This window comes from Microtus pennsylvanicus, chromosome 2 (genome assembly GCF_037038515.1).
Source record: "Microtus pennsylvanicus isolate mMicPen1 chromosome 2, mMicPen1.hap1, whole genome shotgun sequence".
Taxonomy (NCBI): Eukaryota; Metazoa; Chordata; class Mammalia; order Rodentia; family Cricetidae; genus Microtus; species Microtus pennsylvanicus.
In genome coordinates, this window is record NC_134580.1 from 116,250,264 (window position 1) to 116,266,191 (window position 15,928).

The following is a 15,928-nucleotide window of genomic DNA, read 5'->3' on the forward strand; positions in this document are numbered from 1 at the left end:
TTTTATGTAAAACAAGGTCATTTCTCTGACTACCGGTCTGTTAATTAGCTTGATATGTTGTCTCTCCTAATAAATCACACCCCTAATGCATCCCTTAAGATTTCCGACTTCAATTTCTCTATACTGAAGCAAAATTAATGTGACTTTTGAAGAAATCTATTTGAATAAATAGTTGCTTCAGTTCCTCTAATGCTTTCTGAGCCACACCTCATTCAACATGTTTCTATTGACTTGCTTTCATAAAAGCTTTTGGAAACATTAAGGTATTTTTCATTAAAATTTTCTTTTTCAAAAACTCATATTTCATTGATTTGCAGGAATCCAATTTACATAACACTTAGCTGCTTGTATAATGACAATTACAACTCTAATAAATTTGATAACAATTGCAAATGGTTCCTAGTAAACATGAGTGATCTTGGGTAGAAATAAGCCTGCTGTGCTATTAGACAAAATCCGTGGACTGAGGAGTGGGTACTGTAGTAGCTTGGGCTATACCCATGAGCAATACTAGCTGTTTGGCATACTATAGATGCCACATGCACAGTTTTGGTATCGTCTTTTCTTAAATACCCATACCTCTCTTCCTGAGCAAAGTCTGGAAGTGCCAACTACCCCCAAGGAATGAAATTCAAGACAGTGAAGGACAGATGAAAAAATACTTCTGCTTTCTGTTCTTGAAAATGTCTGCTCAGTCCCCTGACTTCTCACAGTCACCCCCACCCTGAAGCAGCCCTTCCTTCTGTGTCTCCCTAGGAAAGCAAAGCAAAACAAACAAACCAAGAAAACCTTCCACTGTGGTCATTGGTGAAAGTTCTTCTTTTGAGGAAACCCAATATAAGATAAATATCCATTGAAATGTTAATCACAGAGCTCTGAAAAAATTGGTGGGTCCTGGATATAGTGGTTTGCATGACAATGACCCCAATAGGCTCATGTAGTCGAATACTCGGTGTCAAGCACAAGGAAAAGATTAGGAAGTGTAGCCTTTTTGGAAGAGATGTGTCCTTGGGGATGAGCTGTGAGATTTTAAAAGCTTATGCCATTGGCAGTTAGATTTCTCTCTATGTCCTGCTTGTGGGTCAGGATGTGAACTCACAGTTACTGCTCCAGAACCAGGCCTGCCTGCATGCTACAATGCTCCCCATCATGCATGGTCATGGACTCAACTTCTGAAACTATAAAGCCCCAGTGAACTCTTGTGTGAGTTACCTTGGTCATTGTGCTTTATTATGGAGGTAGAAAATTAAGACAACACATCAAGTAGATCCTATGTAAGACATCTTTCGCCATCAAGGGGACTCTACCTCTGCCTCTTCTCTTTCACACTGTTAGGTGATTTCAGTCCTTAAGTTTAGATACATGGTCTGTCTTTGCAGCTGACGTTTTTGCTTCTACTTTGAGGGCCTTAGCATGGCACATCCTAGGAAAGTGTTACAAGCTTCTATCTAGGGCAAAAGTTTTCAATGGGTCTTTAGCTTTATCTGAATTTGCAAGCTGGCCACCTTGTATCGTAGGCATCTTCTTCATCTCTATTTCTGTTACCTCGTCTTATTTCTAACACACATTCATCTTGGGCCTCTAGTCATTTCTAGTTAGTTTGGGGTTCTTACTGCAAGAATCCACTGTTGTGGAATATTTACTTTAACCATGCAAAGATGGTTATGCTTATTTGCTTATGTTGTGGAATATTTTAACTATATAAAGGTGTGTTGCATTTGTTTATGGGGCATTTGCTTAATTATGTAATGGTGTGTTATATTTGTTTATGCTGCACTTGTTTAATGGTATAAAGATATGTTGCTTTGCCTGCCTAAGGCACCAGATTGGTTTAATAAAAAGCTGAATGGCCAATAGCTAGGCCGAAGAGTGATAGGTGGGGTTGGGGGCAGAGCAAATAAGTAGGAGGAAGCATCTAAGCTTAAGGAGAATAGAACAAGGGAGAAAGAGAGGGAGAAGCCCAGGGCCACCCTACAGTTACCTGTCATCCAGATGTGGAATAAGACATACATAATGAAAGAATGGTAAAAAGTCCTTAGGCAAAACATTGATGAAAAGAAACAGGTTAATTTAATTTAGAAAAGCTGGTGGGACACGCATCAGATAAGACCAAACATTTATAACTAATAATAAGTTTCCACGCCATGATTTGGAGACTGGTTGGTGGCTCATAAGAATGCTTGCTACACGACACCACGGTTCTGAGACTCCTACTCAAGCTCTAGAATCCCAGTCCTACTTTCTCTTTCTCTCTAGCTCTCCCCCATCTACCCTTCACTTTCCCTCGATTGACTCATGGGTTTCAGGTAATGCTGAAAACACAGGACTTTATGAATATTTTCCTAATCAATCCTACTTCCTACCACGTAGAGCCTTCTAAATGTTTTTCATCAAAGATGCACAATATTGAATTAATGCTCTTTCAGAAGCAGCGCAAGACTATTGTACTCTCTCCCCCCCTTTCTTAAGAACAAGTATTTAGATTGTGAAGTGATCGAGCCGCTCTTCATTCTCTATTATTAATGGAAAATTGGCCATAAATTGCCGAGGCGTGACTAGCACGTTCCCCAGCACAGCTGCAAGTGCTTTATGCCGATCGTTTTCGATTTCTGAGAATAAAAGGAGAGAACAGTTCAGAGCTTGCATCCCTCTAAACAGAACCATGTATCACTCTCAGCAGAACACAGCTCCTCCAAAGAGAGAACTGACAGGAAAAAGTGCCATCTTCGGCCAAGGCTCTTTCCTTGTTTATTTATTTTTAATTCTTATTTAAAAATAATGGTGTGGTGGATTTGAAGAAAAACTTTGAGAAGGTATTCACTGGATTTTTTCTTTCTTTTTTAACCATTTAAGAAACTAATCTAAAATTCCTATATGTTTGGGAAATATGCCATAATTAATATACTGCAATCCATGACATCACCTTACCATAATTTGAAAGCACACTATGTTTTATTCAATATCTTTACCCATAAGTTATCCATTTTGATTCTCAAGGAACCTAGTAAAACATTTATTGGTCTTTCCATTTTATAGATGAAAGGGTTCAGCTAGATGCATTGGTTACTATAAAGAAACAACACATGAAAAAGAATTGATCTTGTTTCTTTAGTAGATATTTAACTCGGGTTCCTCCAGATCTGCTTTTCTTCTGGGATCATCCATCCCGCAGGAAACCATTTTTTCCTGACTCCAGATAAAAGCCATGGAGTAGCTGCTGAAAGCTGAGGCCCTGTTGACATTGAGTGTATGTGGCCCATGTCTTAAAAAGATTCCCAGTGAATAGTTTTTTTCTATTATGAGCCATGGGAAGAAAGTATTTTTTTTTAAAACCAGGCACTGAACGTCACATCTCTTTTCTGCTGGTCATAAGTTTAGACACACGAAAATGGCCACGCAGTTAGTTCATGAGAATGCCATTGGTACCATGACATGTTATAAGACCAAGAAAGTTTCTATGGTTTAAAAGCTGCTAGTTCTTGTATGAGAGGCCCATTCATTTCATCTCCTGCTCTCTTTTCCTTTCTTTCCTTTTTCTTTTTCCTCTTCTTCCCTTTTTATTTTCTTTTATGTTACTTTCTTCTCCCTCCCTCAGCCCATTCCTGCCTCCATCCCTCCATGCCTTCCTTTCTTTGCTTCCTAGGGCATTATCTCCCTATGTACCCCTAGCTGAACTGGAGGTCACTGTGTAGAGTGATGTGCCCTCAAATTTTCAGCGGTCATTTTGTCTTTACTTCCTCAGTGCTAGAACTATAAATCTGTGCAACTACACCTGGGTTTCTGCATGTTTCTTGGGTTGCCAACAAAGTTACTCATTCAGTTAAGCTAAGTCCTCAGCTTGGAATTTGTCACTTTTAATTTTAATGAGGCCCACAGAGTTCCGTGCCAAAGCATTACTTCATCCGAGCCATGCAGGAAAAGCACGAACAGCTTCACCATTACCACATTTTCAGTTTTGGAGTTGAATTAGCTGCAATTATGCTTATTTGGAACTAATCCACTGTTAAAACAAACAGGTACGCAGCCTAATACCAGAGCATTTCTCTCTCTCTCTCTCTCTCTCTCTCTCTCTCTCTCTCTGTCTCTCTCTGTCTCTCTCTCTCTGACTCTCTCTTCCCTGTCTCTCTCTCTCTCTTCCCCCCTCCGTGTGTGTGTGTGTGTGTGTGTGTGTGTGTGTGTGTGTGATTCATTCTCCCTATACAGCACAGGCTGCCCTTGAACTCTCACTCCTTGTGCCTCAGAGTCTCAAGTGCTGGGATTATTGGTTGCTCCACATCTGTCCTTCCTTTTTCTGCAAATCCAGTTCTTTTATTCATCTTTACCACAGTCTTGGTTTTTGCTTGTTTGTTTGCTTTCTTTTTATTTTAATTTTATTGTTGAAGACCAGAGAAGGCAAAACTATGCAAACTGATGAAGTGTAGTCAACTTCTTGATTAGACACAGTTTTTAATATCCTGAAAATAAAAATATCTCCATGTGCTATCAACACATATGTCTTGATTTTCAACTTAACAACTATTTCTTCTAGTTTGTTTCATCTTCTAGAAATTTCAACTTGCTATGTTTATTGAACACTTACTTTGCTGAAATATTATTACTAGTACTGGAGAAATTAACAAATATGGAAGATGGGATGCCTGTCTTAAACCCTCTATTTTTCCCATATTCGGGTCTATTTTTTTCTCATAGGGTTGAGAAAAATTCTCTTACACAAATCTAAACTCCAGATGAGAGTCTTTGTCGCAGCGCCTGTGTGTTGCCTGCTGTGGCCCCTTCTCCTGGGAGGCTTGCTGTCTGCTTTGAAGACCTGTACCATGGCAGACATCTGCAGACAGCTCCTTGTTCCAAAGGCAGCTATTAGCTGGTGATGGATGTGGTGCCATTCTCGCTTTGCAGCTCTTGTGAAGCCACGTTGCAACTAGACTTCATGTGAAACTTTGCCTTCTCCTACGGTCTTCCACTTTTCTCACCCTTGACAGGTTCCTCTTGAAAGCCCTTCCATTTGTTGAGTGTCCCTTTGCAGGCTCTGCTTGCAGAGTATAGGAACCTGACCTATGAGTTAAAGGTTTTGTCATTGTAACACAACCTAGGGTTATCGGAAACGAGGGAACCTCAATGGAAAAAATAACTCCATCATACTGGCCTCTAGGCCAGTCTGGGGCACTTTCTTAATGATGGTTACAAGAGGGCCAAGTCCACTCTAGGTGGTATCAGCCCTGGGCAAGTGCTTCTAGGGTGTCTAAAAAATAAGGCTGAGCAAGCCATGGAGAGTAAGACAGTAAACAACATTCTCCCATAGTCTGTGCTTCTTGTCCTGACCTCCCTTCATGATGGCTATAGCTGTGAGATGAACTAACCCCTCCCATTTCTCCCCACTGCTTTTGTCACAGCAAGAGAAGGCAAACTGGGATATGCATACTCTTTTTTGACCTTCTGGCTCTCTTAGCTGATTTTCATATACAAATCATGTTTATCCTTCCTACCAGCCACTGTGCTCACCAATCATACTTGTCAACTCTGTGGTAAATGTGCAGAAGTCACAGCTTTGTGGTGTTAAGGTTTGAGGCCAAACATACATACTTCATACCTTATGCTGCTTTGTATCTGGATAAGCTGGTGTGTCTCAGGAGAGATGCGTGTCCTGCCTTCCCTAAAACAGTGTAGCAGCAGTTGGACTAATCTGAGATAAGAACAAAAATGCCTGTAATTGGAAAGGCTTTCCTTTTTCCTTTAAAAAGATCAGTTTGTATGGAAAAACTTGCTAGAAACAGGGAAAATGAACTTTGTTATGATTTTCACATACGCTGAAGGAAGCAAATGAAGGACCTATGGAATAGACATTAGATACTTTTCTTGAGTATTAATATCTAATTGAGCCTTTAGGGCTACAGAGGGATAGAGGATTGGGGCAGGGGTCTCATTGTAATGGTCAATGAGTGTTCGGTTGTGAATGAATGCCAGAATGTTCTCTCAGTGTAAGTGCAAAGAATAAAGTAGAAAAAGGATGTCAAAACTGTTAGTTTATCCATGAAGTGGGGTTGCTATATGAATAATTGGAATGGAACCAGCATAAGGATGAATGTGGCGGGAAAGAAGACAGAGGTGCTAGGCAGGGAACTTGTTGATAGCATTTTGTTTTTTAAGTTTAGTGGGCAAGTTCAGACAAAAGGAAGAAAGCTTTATTGGGAGGATATATTATGATAAAAGGTCCAAATGTACCCACTTATTTGCACTTCCATAACTGCATAAAATTATTGTCTCATCTTACATTTGAGGGAACCAGATTTAAAGTGAGAAAACTTGCCTAGCACAGGTGTTGGGTTGTGTTGGCCTGAATTTTACATCTATTTGCTTGGTTCTAGGTCATGGCATGCTGTGTTGTGTACTGGGCCAGCAGTTCTTTTAACTTGGTACATGTCTATGATCTTTTAATATGCTCTCTATCCCTAGAGTTGGAAAACTGATACTCGGACACATCATTAATCCTTTATAGCTAATTTTAAATCCGGTTGCCCAACTGTAATGGCTTTTAAGGCAATCCTATGAATTTCTGAGCATCTGTCGAATTTCCAGCAGGAAGTTGCCCTTTTCTGAAACGTTGATACATTCTAGGTTTTTGGAAAAAGAATTATTGAACAGGTCCAGATCTGGTGACTCAGGAACAATCGTGGTCTGCCAGGTTTTAGCATGGTCCCTCTCACCTTCCACTTTTCCCATACAGAGAACAGACATTTCTTAGGTCAGTTGTCTTTGGAATCTTTCTCCTTTTCTTTCATTGGTTAAATTGTCTTCCTTCAAGGTTACTTAGATATGAGGTAAAATGATTGTAATAGCACCTCTACATTACTGACTTATGATCTTTTGGTTGTTAATTTTTCTTAAGCTATAATGTAATAATAAGGCAAATAAAGACTACTTTCTAGAAAAATAATTCACAAGGCTTGCATAATCCAATGTGTGAGCCCTTTCCTTTGTAGCATTATAGAATGCGCATTTATTTATAATTCATCCACATCATGCATGTATGTAATGTATTATTTTAGACTAGGAAAAGTTCCCTGGAGATCACCATGAGTCTGCTCTACACAAAGTACATGGTAAACTTAAGCTTGGGCCTGTGAATTTGCTTAGGCTTACATGACTACATGGTGGAAAGACTAAAATTAGTCCTCATTGTCATAAGTGTGTCTTCTAGGATTCCACTACAATTCTAAAATACCAGGACAATCTATACAAGCACAGCATGCACCTTGATGTACTTTTTGCTGTTTGTGTTGGTGTGTAGAATATCTGAAGGTTGTTTCAACAAGAAGAGATCCTACCATGAAGTTTGACCAAAGACAGTTTCTTCAAATTGGACTCTGAGAAGAAACCAGTGATGGCATAGAAGAAAGCAGTGATGGAGAGGAAAGGAAGACATGATTTTGGACCAAATTTCAGTTTTAGTTTTATCACTTAGTGAAGTGTGATTTCCCTTTGTATGCTGTAAATAACATTGGTTAATAAAGAATCTGCCCTGGGCCTGGCAGGGCACAATAGGGCTAGGTAGGGAAAACTAAACTGAATGCTGGGAGAAAGAAGGCAGAGTCATAGAGAAGCCATGTAGACCCTGCCAGAGATGGACACTGCTGGATGGAACCTTGCCAGTAAGTCACAGCCACGTGGTGATACATAGATTAATAGAAAAGGGTTAAATTAAGATGTAAATGCTAGCCAATAAGAAGTCAGAGCTATTTGGCCAAGCAGTGATTTAATTAATACAGTTCCTGTATGGTTATTTTAGGGCTGAGCAGGTGGGAACAAGAGATCTCCTACAACAACTTAGGCTGTATCAAGCATGCAAATGATACTGTGTAGCTTTCTTCCTAGAAGTCAAGAATCTGAGCTTTCATACTTGTTACTAGTCGGTCACTTGGATCTGCTTTAGAGATGTGAACTTGGGACTCTATCCAAAGTAGCTCCTATATTCCAAGTCGAAAAGAATACATTTGAAGGATGTTACCACAAATACAAGGCATTAATAATTCAGGTAACTAAATTTTGGACAGACATACACAGAGAAGGACTATCAAGCAAACCTGGACAGAGCCCTAACAATGTACATTCTGTGTACATGACCAGCATAGCCTTATGATGTGACATAAATCCTATAACATCTTAATGAGACTAGAATTTTCTATGATACTTCCTGATCCTACATGGCTCTCTCTTTATCCTCCATGTTTTATTATCTCTCTACAAAGACTTTTGATAAGCCTCCATCTCAACCTATAGTTCTCTGTTTTATTGCTTTGCATTATTTCTTCGGAGGATTTATAAGTCTCTGAATTTATTATTTAAAAAGTTTAAATTTGTTGATAAGCCTCTATATTAACCTATAGCTCTCTGTTTTATTGCTTTGCATTATTTCTTCAGAGGACTTATAAATATCTGAATTTATTATTTAAAAAGATTAAAATATTTCTGCCCAATATAATTTCTGTGAAGTATGAAATATTAACCTTTTTTTCATCATTTCATTCACAGTACTAGAATTCTTGGCACACGGTAGGTATTTAATGTGTATTTGTTAAATAGTCATGTATACATAGATGAAAAATAGTTAAGAATGGAGATGTAGAACTACAATGAAGTTCTGACATGGACTTTTTTGTTATTCTCTCCTTTATATTATGCCAGGAAACTTATATGAAGGATGACATAAGGTTCAGTCTATACTCTTTCAAAATATTGTAGATAATATTAGTCTTAATGGATGCATTTTACATTAGTATAATGCATCCAGAGTATTTTTGAAGAAATTGTGGTATTGAAGAGAGCTGTTTAGTTATTTGATACATTACCTCTCTCAATGGAATGAAATAACTTCCCCTTTTTCCAGAAGGTGGGTGCATTTCATTATGTCATTATCGGATATATATTTGGCATAAAAGTACTGTCATATTTTTGCATGGGACATATATTGTAGAAAATGTCTGTGAATTTGGTGCTGCTTTCTGCTCTACAATAATTCTCATTGGGATTAGTCATAGCCCCCTTTCTTTTCTGCCAAGACAAGGGGAACATATTTATTAATAATATAATCTTCCCTCTATTCCTCAGGTTAGAAACTGGTCTAGGAATTCAGAAAGTTTCAAATCTTCCCCACTGCACCAATATTTTTCTTCCATTAGACAAATACCATTTCCCTTAGTAGCAATTTAGTCATTACCCTATAATATAAAAGAAGTGTGAAATCTGTCACAAAGAAGATGATGTTGTGACACAAGTGAGATCCTCTGGGAGGTTTAACCAGGTTTTCTACAAGACTGAAATGAATGTGACATTATGTTCATATCCATAATTAAATTTATTCTTTTTTAATGTGTGTGTGTGAATGTGTGCTCTTCACTATGAAGAAAATGAAAAATGTGGTCTGACTATAGATTGAAGACAGACCAATCTTAATCTTAAACATAGCACCTTAAACGTGTGGGCCATGCTATAATTTCAGTTTCAGGCACTCAATGTGATGCAGTAAAGTATAGCTCTGACTTTTGGCATGGACTAATAATAGATGGCTAATGGACTCCCCAAGAGAGTTGTAATTACCTTTAAATGCCTTTCATCTATGCTGAGCGGGAGAGAGAAGCTGCTCTCCTTGGCCTCTCACTGATGTGCCTTTAGTTTCAGAGTAGTGATGGCAGAAGTAGGTCCCTAAGATATATTTGTTGAAACTGGAAATAGAAATGGGAATAGATATGATGGAGATAAACAAGGAGTAGGGAAGAGAAAAAGAGAAAAGAGAAAGGGAAAGTTGAAGAATATAAGAAAGAGGGAAAGAGAGAGGATGGGAGGACAGGGAAGGGAAGAAAGGAGAACGGAGAGAAGGACACTAGAGGATTAGCATGACGAACTAATTCCTACACCTACTCAACAAAAATTGCCAACAAATGAAGTAACTCACAGAGGTAAATGTTTTTAGCTGCTGAGTAATCAGCAAGAAAGTAATGAACCGAAAGTGTGTGTAATATGCAGAGAACTGCAATGGAGTCATCTCCATTCCTTGTCTCCACAGACTGTTTTTGTACCTCACTGACTATGACTACAATTCTAAGCCTCAACCAGAAGCAAGAAAATTGCCATAATAATTATTATCTGCTCATATTAATACAATTTGAGCTTTATAAAGTAAAAATAGAAAACCACATATTTCCATAATTTCTTCTTCTGAAATGTGAGGTATATAATACCCTATATCCACTCTAATTCTAGATGAGATCTCAATTTTGATCTTATTTCTCAACACCAGTATGAAGGACTGATAGACCTCTAGGTGTAGTAAGTACAGAGATCATTCAGGAGCAATAATTTCTGTCCCATTGAAAACACATCAAAAAAGTGTATTCAGGGTATACTACTTCTTTTCACGCACTGGAAGAGTATTGAAGTAGATAGCTACAGCCAGCTCTAGAAAATTGATTACAATAGGACCTGAGAAATGGCAGTATGGATAGATATTCTTGGATCCAACTGCAGAATGTGTATGTGGAATAAACAACTTTCTTCTGCAACATCCAGTGCTATAGGTCCATGGATAGCACCAAGGTCAGAATGAAATTGGAAGACTGAAAGCAGGGTTTGTTCAGTGTCCAGATCTTATGCTACGTCTGATGTATTACCCCAATTTAACTAAGCGGTACCATTTTGGTTACTCCATTTCATAGAGACTCATAAAAAAAATAATGTCTGTAGTCTGCTCCCCATACCACATTCTTAGTTGTGTGTGATGTGTAGCACAAATTTGAATTGGTCTTAGTAATAAAAACCTGGAGCCAGATATCAAGGCAAATGCTGAAAGATCAGAGAACCAAAGGAGGAAGCCACAGCCAACTCTCACCTTGCTAACTCTTCAGCCAAGCAAAGGGGGCCAAGTTCCCGTTTCCTCTCTCCTTATATCCTTATATTCCCCTCTCCACCCATCACTTCCTGTCTGTTTGTACAGACCTCCAGACCTCTGTGGTGATTAGTGGTTAGCTCTGCCCTCTGATCTTTAGGCAAGCTTTTGTTAGAGCACAAACAAAATATCACCACATTTCCCCTTTTTTGTTTTTAAAAAAGAAGGTTATAACTAATAGAAAAAATTATATACATTAAGTACAATAACTATATATAATATATATGGGAATAAATATATCAATAATGTCTAGTTCATTAGCAATTGACAAATTCAAAGAAAATACTCCATATCTCTCCATCTTGATGAGTCCAAAAGGCTTTACTAATACACTTTCTATTCCAACTTGCATTAGCAAACTATCTTTTAATGTCTCTCAATTTTATTTGGGGTATATGATCAACTCCTTTTAAAGGGTCAGAAAATGTTTTGATGGTATAAGCAGTATGTATCTTGCCTGGTGATATAACTCATTCAAGCTGGTTGCAGGTACTAAAGGGGTTTAGAAAATTTGAGAGCAGAACCTAAAAGTGTGAGAATTCTGATTTCCTAGATCCTACTTGATTGAACAGAAGAGCTGCACTGTGGTTGTGTGAGTTCTGGGCCTAGTAGTGGAGAGTCTGCTTGTTGTTATCCCTGTTTCTCCATATCACCTTGGCTACCCTGTTGAAGGATACAGCATGTGTAGTTGGTCCATGTCACCTTAGCCCCTCCTGACAATAACTAGCTGGAAGTTATTTGAGAAACCATACCCCAATATCAGCAAAATCAGCAATCTGATACCCATCTGATCGCAGATATGACAGCAATGAACATGCGATAATGTGCTGCTAAAATCTTCTGTGTGTTTGCCTAGCAGTGTTATCATACCAACAGACAATCTAATTGGCCAGCTGTGAGTTTAGAAAAATAAGTGGAAAATTACTACTCTGCAGTAAGTATCAATAACCTTGACAAGTTTTTTTTCTCATTATCAATAACAACTGGATAACATATGCTTACAGGGGTACATTTGGTTCTTCATTTATAAAAGTGACCAGAAAGGATACAGATGAAGAAGCAGGAGGATGAGGCTTTCTTCTAGTTTAATGTAATAATCATTGATTTTCCCAGAAGCCTTCTAGGTATGGTCTCTGAGTATACAGATTTTAGTTGTTAAGATGTCAAGGAATGATAACCAACCAATGAAGGGTGGGATGCTATAAAATGAGTGCTTTCTAATGTAGCATGAGGAAAAAACACTTTTCAGCATTAAAAAAAATGTGGTTGTTGATGACCCAGGGCAGAAGAACAAGGCTGAGCACAGAGGAGCAGTAGAGTTTCTGTACATAAGAAAAGAAAATATTTCAGGAGGAAAAATAGAGTTTGGCAAAATAGAAAGCATTCCACATAGAAAGGCTGCAATGACAACTAGTCCAATGTCTTCTGAGTTCAGCAAAATATTCCAGTTTCACTCAACAACAGAGGTATCATATAGGCACTCACAATGGTAGGCACAGAAGGGCGTCTTTCTATCCTTTGCGTCTGAAACTGTTTCTATCAAGAGAGTTGATAGAAAACTCTTAACAGGAATTTAGGTCTGATTCCAACATTTCATGCTTCCATTTCTGTCATCAAGCATTCGTTTCAAGACTAGATAGGTATTAATTGCCTGTGGACTGATTGTTTGGCAGAGATAGGGATACTCCAGTGATTAAACTTGGATGATAACCTCAAGAGCTAAGAGAGAGGAAGGCAGAAAGTGTCCACAGAGTTGTTGATCAGTATGGCAAGTATAACAGAGATGGGTACCAACTTGCTTTGCTGAAAAGAGGCACAAACACATCAGAGATGGTGGGATGCAAAACTTACATTAGGATTTACAGAACTGATTCTTTTTTTTTTTTTTTTTTTTTTAGTTTTGGTTTTGGTTTTTCGAGACAGGGTTTCTCTGCAGCTTTGGAGCCTGTCCTGGAACTAGCTCTTGTAGATCAGGCTGGCCTTGAACTCACAAGATCTGCCTGCCTCTGCCTTCAGAGTGCTGGGATTAAACATGTGTGCCACCAATCCTGGCCAGAACTGATTCTTGATCTAGTTCTTTATGAATGAGTGTCAAGTCATCAGGTAAGCTAAAGGATGATCAGGGTTTTTGTTTGTTTTATTTTCATTTTTGAGCAGACTTAACACTAGCTCTCAAGAGCACATGTCAACACCTCTCAGTTTTCTGTTGTCATTTATGATAGATACATGGGAGAAGCAGTTCTGATGCCTTAGCTGGAGCAGGTGGAGTGTTTTCAGGGGTACAGACTCCCACAGCTGTCACCCATCTTTTGTTTTTATTTATTTATTTATTTATTTATTTATTTATTTATTTATTTATTTAAGATTTCTGCCTCCTCCCCGCCTCTGCCTCCCATTTCCCTCCCCCTCTCCCAATCAAGTCCCCCTCCCTTGTCAGCTCGAAGAGCAATCAGGGTTCCCTGCCCTGTGGGAAGTCCAAGGACCACCCACGTCCATCCAGGTCTAGTAAGGTGAGCATCCAAACTGCCTAGGCTCCCCCAAAGCCAGTACGTGCAGTAGGATCAAAAACCCATTGCCATTGTTCTTGAGTTCTCAGTAGTCCTCATTGTCCGCTATGTTCAGCGAGTCCGGTTTTATCCCAGGCTTTTTCAGACCCAGGCCTGCTGGCCTTGGTGAGTTCCCAATAGAACATCCCCATTGTCTCAGTGTGTGGGTGCACCCCTTGCGGTCCTGAGTTCCTTGCTCGTGCTCTCTCTCCTTATGCTCCTGATTTGGACCTTGAGATTTCAGTCCAGTGCTCCAATGTGGGTCTCTGTCTCCTTTCATCACCTGATGAAGGTTAATATTCAGGAGGATGCCTATATGTTTTTCTTTGGGTTCACCTTCTTATTTAGCTTCTCTAGGATCACAAATTATAGGCTCAATGTCCTTTATTTATGGCTAGAAACCAAATATGAGTGAGTACATCCCATGTTCCTCTTTTTGGGTCTGGCTTACCTCACTCAGATAGTGTTTTCTATTTCCATCCATTTGCATGCAAAATTCAAGAAGTCCTTGTTTTTTACTGCTGAGTAATACTCTAATATGTATACATTCCATACTTTCTTCATCCATTCTTCAATTGAAGGGCATCTAGGTTGTTTCCAGCTTCTGGCTATTACAAACAATGCTGCTATGAACATGGTTGAGCATATACTTTTGTTGTATGATAGGGCATCTCTTGATACAGTAAAACGTTACCATTGTCAAAGTTTATGTTTAAGAACCACAAATTGAATCAAAAATGGAAATGCAAAGAGAGCCATTTTGTTTTGAGCTTATGGTTTGGTACTGGATCACATTTTTTTTTACTTTTTTTATGTTTTTTTTTACATTTATTTATTTATTAAAGATTTCTGTCTCTTCCCCGCCACCGCCTCCCATTCCCCTCCCCTCCCCCAATCAAGTCCCCCTCCCTCCTCAGCCTGAAGAGCAATCAGGGTTCCCTGCCTGTGGAAAGTCCAAGGAGCCCCCACCTCCATTCAGTTCTAGTAAGATGAGCATCCAAACTGCCTAGGCTCCCCCAAAGCCAGTACGTGCAGTAGGATCAAAAACCCATTGCCATTGTTCTTGAGTTCTCAGTAGTCCTCATTGTCCGCTATGTTCAGCGAGTCCGGTTTTATCCCAGGCTTTTTCAGGCCCAGGCCAGCTGGCCTTGGTGAGTTCCCAATAGAACATCCCCATTGTCTCAGTGTGTGGGTGCACCCCTTGCGGTCCTGAGTTCCTTGCTCGTGCTCTCTCTCCTTATGCTCCTGATTTGGACCTTGAGATTTCTGTCCGGTGCTCCAATGTGGGTCTTTGTCTCTGTCTCCTTTCATCGCCTGATGAAGGTTAATATTCAGGAGGATGCCTATATGTTTTTCTTTGGGTTCTCCTCATTTAGCTTCTCTAGGATCACTAACTATAGGCTCAATGTCCTTTGTTTATGGCTAGAAACCAAATATGAGTGAGTACATCCCATGCTCCTCTTTTTGAGTCTGGCTTACCTCACTCAGGATAGTGTTTTCTATTTCCATCCATTTGCATGCAAAATTCAAGAAGTCCTTGTTTTTTACTGCTGAGTAATACTCTAATATGTATATATTCCATACTTTCTTCATCCATTCTTCTATTGAAGGGCATCTAGGTTGTTTCCAGCTTCTGGCTATTACAAACAATGCTGCTATGAACATGGTTGAGCATATACTTTTGTTGTATGATAGGGCGTCTCTTGATATTGTAAAACGTTACCATTGTCAAAGTTTATGTTTAAGAACCACAAATTGAATCAAAAATGGAAATGCAAAGAGAGCCATTTTGTTTTGAGTTTATGGTTTGGTACTGGATCACATTTATAATCATTCTAGGTCACAAGTGACTTCATGTACACTGCAGGTCAAAGGTTGCACATATGCTGGGGGTGAGGTTCAGAGTCTGGAGAGACAGAACTAAGATAAAATTATTGCACAAATGACTGTGGAAGTGCTTCTAGGAGAATAACAACGGGGGTGGGGAGACAAAGAGAGCAGGAAGAACCTTCCCCCAAATCGACTTTCAGTTGGAGTCGAGCCCTCAGCCGGATTCCACAGGGAGCTCTGGAGAGTAGTTATTTCCAAGGCCTTGTTTGTCTTGAGGTAACAGTCTATATGACCCAATAGTAGTTTGCTAACTTCAGGATCCTCCCTTTCCCTAATGAGGTAGAAGGAACATACACATCTCACCAGGGTTTCCATCTAAGATGACTCCCCCACTAGCCAGGGACCCTTTTTTAAGAGCGTACATCTGTGTGCAGTTAACAGTTCACAGTCACAGCATCTGGCCACTGGCCTGGCCACCAGCAGCTCTAATGCCAAAGCATTATGCACATAAGGAGAACTCCGCATGAGACACAACATCGAAAGGAGAGTTCTGAAGGTCGTTCTTCATATGTTGAGTCTATCCTTTTTAGTCTGTGCACTTGGCAAGTTTCTTAAA